We start from the raw sequence: 11,693 nt of genomic DNA, 5'->3' as shown, positions 1-11,693 counted from the left end.
TGGAGAACGGAAGGGTTTAGGTTTTAGGAGATGGCTACTGGGACTCCAGCCCGTGAACATCCCAAAATGACAAGGACAGCTCTTGGTTAGCACTCCTGTCTCTAAATTGTGCTGACTAATAAATAGCTGTGGGCTCTTTGATTCTCAGTCAAGTCTGACTGGGTCACTGCAGGGAATCCTTTAAAACCAATGAGGCCATAAAGCTTGAGCTTTGTCTATCCCTGTTGTTGGAATATTTTGTCTCCAGTGTCCTAAAGATCAGTCTGGGAGACAGGAACACGCCTCACAATTTCTTCCTGTAATCCGAAGCTAAGCCCGCCCGCTCTACCATTCAGCCTGGTGAGGGTTCCACTTCCTTATGCATCAAGATGTTATTCTGCTAAACTAGCTAACATCACTAAAAAAACGGGATGACTTGGAAAGGTGGAGAAAAGAGGGTAAAAATACAGTAATTTTTTGGTAAGTCTCCATCATGCCAATAATAGGTAAGCACCCCCAGTGGCTAAGAGCCTGTACCTTAGACCAGGTCCTTTAATAAAATAGACGGTCAAGGCTGAAATGAATGAAATGGTGACATGAGCACCATGCAGCACATTTTGAGGCTTATGGCAATACACGCATATTAATGCATATATGTGCATTGAGTTCTAAGTGTGAAGGACTGTGATAGCCATGAGGATAAGTAAAATAATGGTCAAAAGCTCTAGGAAAAGAACTTACGTGAATTCCTGACTTAGATGCCACACCTTAAGAGACTTCAGATGTGGAGTAGTTATTACATAAGCTGGAGAAATTTCCTGCTTTGCTAGGCAACGGCCTTGTAGTCCACAGGACATGCTAGACTGAACTGGTCACATTTGGAAAGTGTGCAGCCTCTGTGTACCTATGTGTAAGGAAGCACTGGGGCTGCCTTGCTCAGAAAGAGGCAGTGAGAAAGGCAGGCACTCAAAGAATCATGGTCAGCCATCTGCAGCCTCAAGAGGTGTGTGCCAGACCCAGGCAGTTGACATACAATGCAAGGAACATCTGTATATATAATATATATAAATATATTGCTATATATAAATATATGTGTGTATATGACATATAATACAATAATTTATATTATATAAATATATTAAAATATATAATACATATGAATATCTATTCATATTGCATATATATTTATATTGCATATGAATATATAATATATGAGTATATAAATTATATGCATGATATAATAATAAAATGTAATGATAAAGAAACTTAGTTAAGCAACATACAATGAAGTTCAGTGTAATGTCAGAAAAAAACAGAAGGCCTGGCACGGTGGCTCACTCCTGTAATCCCACCACTTTGGGAGGCCAAGGCAGGCGGATCACAAGGTCAGGAGATCAAGACCATCCTGGCTAACACGGTGAAACCCCGTCTCTACTAAAAATACAAAAAATTAGCCAGGTATGGTGGCGGGTGCCTGTAGTCCCAGCCATTTGGGAGGCTGAGGCAGGAGAATGGCGTGAATCCGGGAGGCAGAGCTTGCAGTGAGCCGAGATGGCACCACTGCACTCCAGCCTGGGCAACAAAGCAAGACTCCATTTCAAAAAACGAAACAAAACAAAACAAAAAACAAACAAAAAAAACCAGAAAACCATGTGTTCAGTGTTTCATAGTTGTCTAATTTATGTTGAGACTGTGGCCAACACACTTCATAATTCTTCCTCAGAGAAAACGTATTGTTTCTACAAAGACTCTACTTATTAATAACAATCTTATATGTGGCATCACTGGCCTATTTGTATTGTTTTCTTTTTCTTTTCTTTTTCTGTTTTTATATACAAAAATCTCCATTCTAAGAACCCAAGTTAGGAAATGCTATAGAATTGGATATGACTACCAAGAGTAAAAATCCACTGAAATTTTTTTTAAATGAAAAATGCTAAACCTCACAAATAATGAGAGAATAATACAATAAAGCCCCACGTGTGCACCCAGCATCAGCAACTGTCAATATTTTGACAGTCATTTTTTTATCTATTACTTCCCCCTTTTTGCTGAGATATGAAAGTGAAATTCTCAGGTACAAAAAGAACATAAATGGTTTAAAAGTCTAGCTATGTTTCTCGAGTGTACAAATTTTCTTTACAGTACATTTTTCTTTCCATTTCCACAACCGTTACCCAAATTCTACTGGTGGTCATTGAAATGCCTTTTATGATGGTCTCAACTAGAAAAAGCTCTTTGTTTTTCTACCTGCCTCCAAATAAGAAAGACATTGGTAACTCATGTCATAGTTCACGAGTCTCCAGGGATTCTACACATCTGCTTCAGCCAGTCTGTGAACTTTCAGAAAACATATGCAAGTATTTCACATTTGTTTATTATATAAGGGAGTTTCAAAGCTTCTATCAACATTTTCATAGGGTCCTATTACCCACAAAAGGTTAAGAATCTCTGCCTCTATTACATCTTGAAAGCATATCAAATATACTATCTCACTTCCACTCCGTAATTGTATTTATTTATTTATTTATTTTGAGATTGGGTCTCTGTCACCCAGGCTGAAATGCAGTGGTGCAAGCATAGCTCACTGCAACTTCAAACTTCTGGGCTCAAGCGATCCTCCTGCCTCAGCCTCCTGAATGGCTGGGATCGTGGGCATGCACCACCATGCCCAGTTAATGTTTTGTATTTCTTTCAGAAATGAAATTTCACTATGTTGCCCAGGCTGGTCTCAAACTCCTGGCCTCAAGCGATCCTCCCATCTCGGCCTCCCAAAGTGCTGGAATAACAGGCATGAGCCACCTCACCTAGTTCTTAGCCATTTTTTTATATTTAAATCAGGTACCGGCCACCACTTCCAGGATGCCTTCCCTGACGATGTCACCTACAACTGATTTCTCTCATGGTTTCTTGCAAAAGTTAAGCTGGGTTACTTTCCTGTTTATCACAGTCGCTCAATCACTGGACAAGTATTTATCAGGTCGCACTATTTGCCAGGCACTATCCTATACTTTAGGTATACTTTGTCTCCTGATGCACTGTTAGAAGAGGACAAGGAACATCACAGTATCCAACACATCTTCTGTGTCCAAGGACATATTGCAGTTGTAGCTCCAGTGAATGGAAGCAAAAGGATGAGCAGTTGCATTTCTGTAGCTGGCGTTCAGCTCAAGAATACCAGACTCGTGGTGATTTTTTTATTTTATTTTATTTTTTTCTTTCTTTCTTTTTGAATGTGAGGCCTTTACAGAAAAAGAAAATGTCAATCTGATTATCCAGGGCATGACGATAAAGAGAAGCCCAAACAAATGTTCCCCCACTGCACCCCACCCAATATACTGTGGCACTAGAAAACCATTCCAGAATCAGAAACTATATGCTGATCTCCACCAACCCTCTTAGTCACACCTGAAATAGACCAGTGTCTATGTGAGACCTGTTGTTGGGTACCCATAAATAACCTGGACTGGAAAAAACAGCTGGACATGAACTCTGCCCCCTAGGCAGGGGATCAGGAGCACGAACCTCTATACCAAGGGCGGCAGAGCGGTTACTAAACGTGCTCGTTTTTCGTCACTGGGAACGTGCATTTTTAAAGTGCATAGGTCCCTGATGATAAGGGAGTTGTTTAATAATAGGCGGTTGGAGATATTATCACGTTAGGGACTTGGAAGAAAGTAATTAACGCTATTGTAACAGAAGCAATTGGGGGAGGGAAGGTTTGTGTCCAGTTTTGGGCAAAAACTTGTAAGTTCCACCCGCCTTTTGATGGATGCTTTTTTGATGGGGCTCGTTTTGCAAAACTCAACAGATAAGGCACGCTGTGTACTGGAATGATTTGGAGCGCCTAAGCCGTGGCACCCTACTTAATCCCCCATCTCCAGTTATCCCAATGGACCGACCCCAAGGGGGCATTTCCGCTCAAGTCCGGGGCTGTAAAAATTAAGTGAGAAGAGCCTCGCTAAAGTCACACGTCGCCGTCGCCCCAGGTACTACGCTGATGCGCTTCGGGCCGACCAGGTGCGCCCGCCGGGGCGTCTTCTACGCAGGACGGGCCACGCCGAGAGACACCGGCAACAAGGGCAAGGCGGGAGGCCGGAAGGTCACCCCTGTCCCCGGCCGGGCGGGCGCGGCCCAGCCTCACTTCCCGGGCACGTTCGGGCGGGGCGATTGCAGGGAACGAGGCGGGGAGGCGACAGTCCCCGGCTCCGCCGCGCGCCAGCCCGCCTTCCCTGCCCGGAGGCGCCGCAGGCCTGGGTTCCCGGACAGCTGAGCCGGAGCACTGCCTCCGGAAAGGTGAAGGCAGCCCGGGGAGGCGGGGACGGCGACGGGAGCGGGGGCCGCGGGCGGTCTCCCCGCGGCTGTCGCGGGGCCAGCCCAAAGCCCCCGATCCCCGGGAGCTGCGCTTCCCGCGCGGGGCGCCGGAGTAGGGCGGGCCAAGCTGGCCTGCGGCTGCGGCTGCGGCGGGAGGAGGGACTAGCAAAGCACCCCCGAGCGGGCCCAGGTGCGGGAGGCCGGGGCTCGCTGCAACTTCTCTTTGGAAGCCCCTACACTAGCCCGGGCCTGCGCGCGCGCTCCCCCACGGCCACGCGCGCACCCTGCCGCCCGCTCCTCCGCGCGCCCTCCGTCTATTTTTTCCCTCTTCCTTTCATCCTCACACTCTAAAATAGGTCAAGGGGTGGAAGTTACACCTGGTGCAGCCCTCGGCTCTGATGCAAAAGCAGCTTTTGCCCCAGGCTGCGGGACAGCGCTGTGACTACTCCCATCGGGAGAGCTGCTGCCCGTCCCCACACCGTGCAGAAAGCGCCGGCGACTCGGGCGCTGACAATGGTCTGCAGAGGGGAGCGGAGAGAAGCCTCTGTTCCGCCCTAGATCCGCCGCCTCGGCGCCCGCCCGCAGGGAGGAGGGGGCGCGACAAGTCATCTAGCGCGTGCTCCGGAGCCCGCGCCTGGTCCGGCCGCCAGGGTGAGTTCCTGGTCGTCCCCTGCCTTTCGGTAGCCCAGGGTGGCCTGTTTACCTTGCAAACTTAGATATGATCAAAAGAGGCGAGACTGCCATGCCGTAAGGGATTGCGGGTTGTGCTTTGGGTGTGAGATCAGATAAATCAGAATTCAGAGAGAAAGAACATGTCTAGTGCCTTAAAGGTTAAAATGGATTCGTATTTTTTCATGGAGTGCACGTGTATCTTTCCCTGGGGAACTGATTTTTAATTAGTAAGAGGCAAAGAACTAAGATAACTTGAAGCCAGAAAGTTTTCAAAACTCACAATGAAAATACAGTTTAAGAAGGAATGCCAAAATAGAAAGGCAAGGATTTGTATGATATACTTGCTATGTGTGGGGTTTTTTTGTTTGTTTGTTTGACGAAGTCTCTCTCTGTCACCCAGGCTGGAGTGCAATGGCACGATCTCGGCTCACTGCAATCTCTGCCCCCCGGGTTCAAGCCATTCCCCTGCCTCAGCCTCCTAAGTAGCTGGGATTACAGGCACCCGCCACCACGCCTGGCTAATTTTTGTATTTTTAATAGAGACGGGGTTTCAACATGTTGGTCAGGCTGGTCTCGAACTCCTTACCTCGTGGTCCGCCCACATCGGCCTCCCAAAGTGCTGGGATGGGGCCCGGCTGGGTCTTTTTATATTACATGGGTTCTTTGTGATAAATGATGTGAGCCCACAATGCTCTATGTAGAAAGAAGATAAGGCTGTAAACGTCTACTTGGAGAGCTTTGTGTTAGGTGGAGGCATGAATTTAAATGTACATTGAAAATTTAGTGTGTAGAAAGAGCTAAAATATATCTACACTGTTTTAGGTTAAGATTTTGGTAATATTACAGCTAACCATTGGCATTTAACCCTGTTTCAGCAACTAAAAGTGCTATTATTCATGTGACATCAGCAAATGGAAGACTTTATCTTTCTATTTTTTATTATTTATTTGTTTGTTTGTTTGTTTGTGTTTGAGACGGAGCCTTACTCTGTCGCCCAGGCTGGGGTGCAGTGGTGCCATCTTGGCTCACTACAACCTCCATCTCCTGAGTTCAAGCGATTCTCCTGCCTCAGCCTCCCCAGTAGCTGGGATTACAGGTGCAAACCACCATGCCCAGCTAATTTTTTTGTTTGTTTGTTTGTATTTTTAGCACAGAGGGGGTTTCACCTTGTGAGCCAGGCTGGTCTCAAACTCCTGACCTCAAATGATCCACCCATCTCGGAAGCCTTTATCTTTTAGCTAATGAATGGTTAACTTGTTTGAAGTTTGGGGAAGGGAGAGTTGGAGCTTTCTCTGTCCTTGATGACTGCCTCAGAATACAGGGTAAAGAACTGTCCAGTATTATGAGTGGTGCCTTGGAGCTGCTCATAGCAAGATCACTTAGGAGAATGGAAGTGGCTCTCAGATGGTCATTGGTTATCTATAACTTATTTAAAGGAGACCTTGAGAAGTTGGGACATATCTTGTCACTGAGGAAATTATGCCAAAGAACTGCTGCTTTATTAACGCATTTGGTCAGATTTGAAAAGGGAGCTCTGTATACATTCTTTTTCTAACTCCAAAGAAATTTTTTTCTAGAAAGATTCAATTGCCGTAATGATGTCCTTTGGAAATGTGCCTTTTTGCGTGTATATCTTAATATGGATAAAGTTCCAAGGTAGTTCAAAGGTTTTAATAAAATTTTACCTACCAGAGGGATATGAAATTGGGAATACCCTGTGTGGATAGTTAACTCTGCCTTAAATTGGAAGGTCAATGGGAGAAGGGATCTTCCCAGTAAATCTTAAATCTCTGTGTATGTGTATCTTTGACAGCCATATCTTACTGGAGATTGCAAGGGTTGTAAAGAAGAGACCAGACCTTTTAGTATTTCTGACAGGTGGATATGTGGATGCTTAAATGCATTTCACTTGTAAAGAATTTATATGCTCTTTTAGAGAACTAGTCTCCACAATTTGAAACAGATTTATGAAGAAGACTCTATCATTGCTTTAAAGAAGACACAAGCAAGACATACTTGGCACTATACAGGCTCATAATGTTGAGAGCAAAATGCAATTAAATGCCTGTGTTTACTACATGTCAAAGTTCTCATTTGTATTTTTAAACAGGAATTGAGTGAAAGCCCTCACTGCAATTAAGCCCCTGGTATAATGCATTATTGAAATTAGGCTGTCAGCACTTGTCTGTGCAATCTTATGTTTTTACTTGTAGATAAATTAGGAATTCTTCTGAAAAGAATGGCGTGAAACCATTAAGATAACTGGGGAATTCATTTAAGGACAGACTGAAGAGTGATGCCAAAGGGCCAGTTAAATGTCCTTCAGCTTTTGCGATTCACTTCTCTTGATGCCATAAAGTACATTGCATAGACATCCTAGCTGAGACATCTTCAAAAGGAGTTAACATCATTGACTTTGGAGACTCACTTCTCATCCAGAGAAACTTCTAACCACTCAAAGAAAGCATTTTAAGAGTTTGAACTAGATCACCTGGATTGAAGCCCAGCTCCGAGCCATTTCCTTGTCTGTGAAATGGAGATAATGACACCTCCCCAGGTGGCTATGGAGCAAATGACTAGGTGTAAAGTGCTGAGTACACAGTTGGCACATTGTGAGCAGTCATAAAGAGGGGTTTATTACAAGAAGTAGGAATATGTTGACTAAATATCATCTCCTGGAGGCTGCAGAGAGGTTGCTGCCTGACTCTAGAACTGAATATATGGGTCACTGGGTCAGTCCCCCATCTGGGTATACTGAGTACACGCCTAGTATACTCGTATAGCATAGAGTATAGAATATGTTGTACTCTTAGTAACCAGTGTCCTTTGGGAGCCAGAGGCTGTCACACTTGCATCTCCTCCACCCTAGACAGGCCTTTGACTCAGCTAGGTTAAAGAAGTAACCTGTGGTTGTTTTTAGAGATGACATGAGGTGGTGGGGGGAGGAGGGCACTTGAGGGGTTTGGTGTATGGTCCTCTTCACACATATGCATGGTTTTCTTCTCTTTGCTTTTCCCTGTTCCCTTCTATCCTCCTTCTTTTCTCTCTAGGGGTCCCGACGATTATTTCCCAGCCTTTGTTAATATGTCTCGGCATCAAGCCTAGGCCCTAAAGGGTTGTTAGTCCGGATTTGGGTAGTCCTGGAAGGTGCAGCCTGTGAGCTTCTTGTTCTTAAAGGTGTAACTGCGAATGTCAAATAGGCACAACCTTTGCCACTTCCATGGTTCTTCTGGGGTGTGACGTCCCATCTTGCTGTATTGAATGTGCTCATTTCTACCTTCTCTTTCTTCTCCGTCAGGTTGCAGATAATGGAAACTGTCCTAACTATTTCAAGCAGGAAGGGGTTGAATATGAGAATTAGGTGCTCACAAGAAGGTTGGAATGAAGGTTGCAACTGAAAGTAGAGGAGGGGACCTGGCCTGAGCCTCATGTCTTGGCTCCTCATGTCTTGGCTCCCAGCAAGCTTGATTGGCCCCCAGGGTTGCTGCTGTCATTGCCACAGCCTGGGGGCTGGGAATCAGAACCACCACTAGAACTGCTAACATCAAGGGTGCACCTTTCGGGCTATGTTCCATTGATCAGAGAGGCTGCTGCAAAATGCCTCTCCACCCTAGGAAGCTAGTGACTGAACATTGCTACCAACAACAAAAACAAGAAAGCAAATGTTTTCCTTAGATGCTCTGTACCTTCCTTGTTACCCTGCTCATCTCCCTGGAAGAACACTGTGCCCAGAACCCTAGCTGCAAGGGACTCTGGGAAATGCAGCTTATAGTTTTCTAGCCTCAAAGATAGAGGGATGCACACTTGAAGGAGATAGGAGTGAATGTTGTGTGACAATCCATCATGCCTAACACATATCTAAAATATATTTCATCCGAGATTTGGCTAGAATATTTATTTTTAAAGCTGGTAGAGATTGACTTTGGAAAGGTAAGAGGATATGTTGTAAAAATTTTTTAAAGGAGCTAGTTGCTAACTAGTTACCTTTTCAAACAGATGGATGTTATCATTTTGCAGCTGAAATTGCTGGAAAAAGCATCAAGCAAATGAGTAACTAAAAATTACCAAGCGCCTGTCTCTGCATGTGGTACTAATTGAATGGAAATAATGTTCCTTAGGTTTGGTTTCATAATCAAGGTAAAATATTAGGAAAATTATTTTTTAAAAATTATTTTTCCTTCTCAAAGCCGCAGATAGTCTACTCATTTAATGAACAACAATACAAAGGAAGACAGTAATGTCCTAAGAGAGAAATAATAGCACCTGGCTTGCTAGTTCTTTCGTCAGATGAATTATCTGTGTTTTTCCCGAATCCTTCTCTCCCCTGTAACTTTCAGCATGCTCATTTTAAGGATTACAGAAATAGACATGACTTGTTTATTGGAGAATAACATAAGAGTATGCTTGAGTTCACTTTAATTACTTATTTCATACCCTGGTGCTTGTCAGATTCCTTTTTTTCCAAACTATTGAAGTAGATATGATTGGATCTCCTCTATTTTTAAGCAATAAATTACCAGTTCATTTGCACTCACAAATTACATTAGCACATCAAGGGATGGTCTTGATTATTGAACAAAATTGTGTTATATTTACCTCTGATATTTGGAGTTGGAAAATGAGAGAAGATATTCATCCAGGGGGTGGATAACAATAAGGTTATGATAGTATGGTACTTTTATTATAAGTGCAGAACAGTAGGTTACTCGAAGAGAAAGTGGTGTGTTCTCTCATGATGAGGTGGAAGATGGAAATAATTGAAACATGAACATATTTCTGACTTCAAGGAATATTTGTTGATATTTTTAACAACAACAAAGAGGTAGCCAAGAGAGACAAGAAATAGCAACTGTCTGGGACCATGTCTTTCTCTTCTCTGTTCCCTTTAACACAGAGCTAGTGAAGTAGGAGAGCTTGACCAATGTTAGAAGGTTTTAGTGTTTAGAGAAATAATGTGTCTATAAGAAATGAGGACTACTTTTGGTGCTCTAATCAGTGTTCAGAAAGTAGTCAGAAGCCTTTAAAATTTTATCAGAGCCTATAACATTCCATGGGACATCAAATTTATGATTAGAGTAATCCAAGAAAATACAGGTACGTTCTGAATGTTAAGACATTTGCATACAAAGATGGCAATTCAATGATTTATACAATTATTAAATAGATCTAGGGTGACCAGATGACTTAGTGTTCAAGCCAGGACACTTTTGAGAGTGAAGAGGGAATGATTAGTGATTACCCTGAATACAGAAGCATAAATGGAGACTGCCTCAGCAAACCTTGGGGTGACCAGGACTTAACAGTCACCCAAGATTAAGATGCTAGTATTATAGCTTGATTGCATTAACTGCAATACTGATTTTAAAAAATTGTAATAGAATATACATAGAATGAAATATACTATTTTAACTGTTTTTTGAGTGTACAGTTCAGTGACCATTATTTTTACATTGTTGTGCAACCATGGCCACCATCCATCTCCAGAATGTTTTTATCTTCTCAAAGTGAAACTCCATACCCATTAAACCATAATTCCCCATCCCTCCTCCCCACAGTACCTGGAAATCACTCTGTCTATGTATGTTTGATTATTCTAGGAACCTATATGACATGGCTTGGCTGGGCACCCACCCAAATCTCATCTTGAATTGTAGCTCCCACAATTCTCAACATGTCATGGGAGGGTCCTGGTGGAAGGTAACTGAATCATGGAGGCGGTGCTTTCCCTGCTGTTGTGATAGTAAGTCTCACGAGATCTGATGGTTTTATAAGGGGGAGTTTCCCTGCACCAGCTTGCAGCTCTCTTGCCTGCCGCCAATGTAAGACATGACTTTTACTTTCCGCCATGATAGTGAGGCCTCCCCAGCTATGTGGAACCGTGAGTCCATTAAACCTCTTTTTCTTTATAAATCACCCAGTCTCGGGTATGTCTTTATCAGCAGTGTGAAAACAGACTAATATACTATATAAGTGGAATCATATAGTATTTGTCCTTTTGTGATTAATTTATTCCACGTAGTACAATATTTTCAAGGTTCATCCATGTTATAGTATATATCAGAATCTCCTTCCTTTGTAAGGCTGAATAATATCTCATTGTCTGTTTATGCCACATTATGCTTATCCATTCAGCTGCAGTTCGGATACATGGCTTGCTTCCACCTTTTGCCTACTGCACATAATGCTGCTGTGAACATGAGTGTACAGATATCTCCTAGAGTCCCTGCTTTCAGTTCTTTTAGGTATATACCCAAGTATTGGTTTTTAAATGAAGAAATTAAAAATGGAAGGAAAAGAAAGCATTCTTTTCCTCTGTAAGATATTTCTGATTCTGTTCCTCCAGCATAGTACTGCATCACATTGGTGCCCAGCTATGCCTCTGTAGGATTCATCAGAAAAATCAGGTAATTCAAAGAAACTACCTGCTGAAAAAAGCACCCAAGATCTTAAATTTCATCTCCATACAAGAAAGGAAGCCAGTTTTTCTGTAACAGCTACCATGATGCATTAACCACAGGGGTATGTCTCTAAATGAACAGGGCTGGCATCTAGAATGTCAGAATCTGAACAAAGTGAGTGATGGCCTTCAGTAGCACAAAGAACCAGCATGAGATTGAACAAAAGAATTCTCCATGTTACCTATACACCATAGAATACTATGCAGCCATAAAAAGGATGAGTTCCTGTCCTTTGCAGGGACATGGATGAAGCTGGAAACCATCATTCTC

General features: G+C 43.3%; 1 protein-coding gene across 3 annotated transcripts in view; it reads left to right on the top strand.

The window, feature by feature from the left end:
• The first annotated feature begins 4,137 nt into the window (after positions 1-4,137).
• TRMT9B (tRNA methyltransferase 9B (putative)) overlaps positions 4,138-11,693 on the top strand; it is a 72,570-nt gene continuing 65,014 nt past the window's right edge. For 2 of the 3 annotated variants that reach the window (XM_033176723.1, XM_033176730.1), the window contains exons 1-2: positions 4,138-4,275; positions 4,650-4,944. The gene's annotated coding sequence lies outside the window, so the exon portion shown is untranslated. Of the gene's footprint in view, positions 4,276-4,419; positions 4,945-11,693 lie in introns of those variants that run through there. The other variant, XM_033176727.1, reaches the window with a different exon arrangement.

The sequence above is a fragment of the Trachypithecus francoisi genome, unplaced genomic scaffold (genome assembly GCF_009764315.1).
Source record: "Trachypithecus francoisi isolate TF-2019V2 unplaced genomic scaffold, Tfra_2.0 Contig01554, whole genome shotgun sequence".
Taxonomy (NCBI): domain Eukaryota; kingdom Metazoa; phylum Chordata; class Mammalia; order Primates; family Cercopithecidae; genus Trachypithecus; species Trachypithecus francoisi.
Note: the sequence above shows the minus strand (reverse complement) of the source record. Positions and strands in the feature narration are given on the sequence as shown.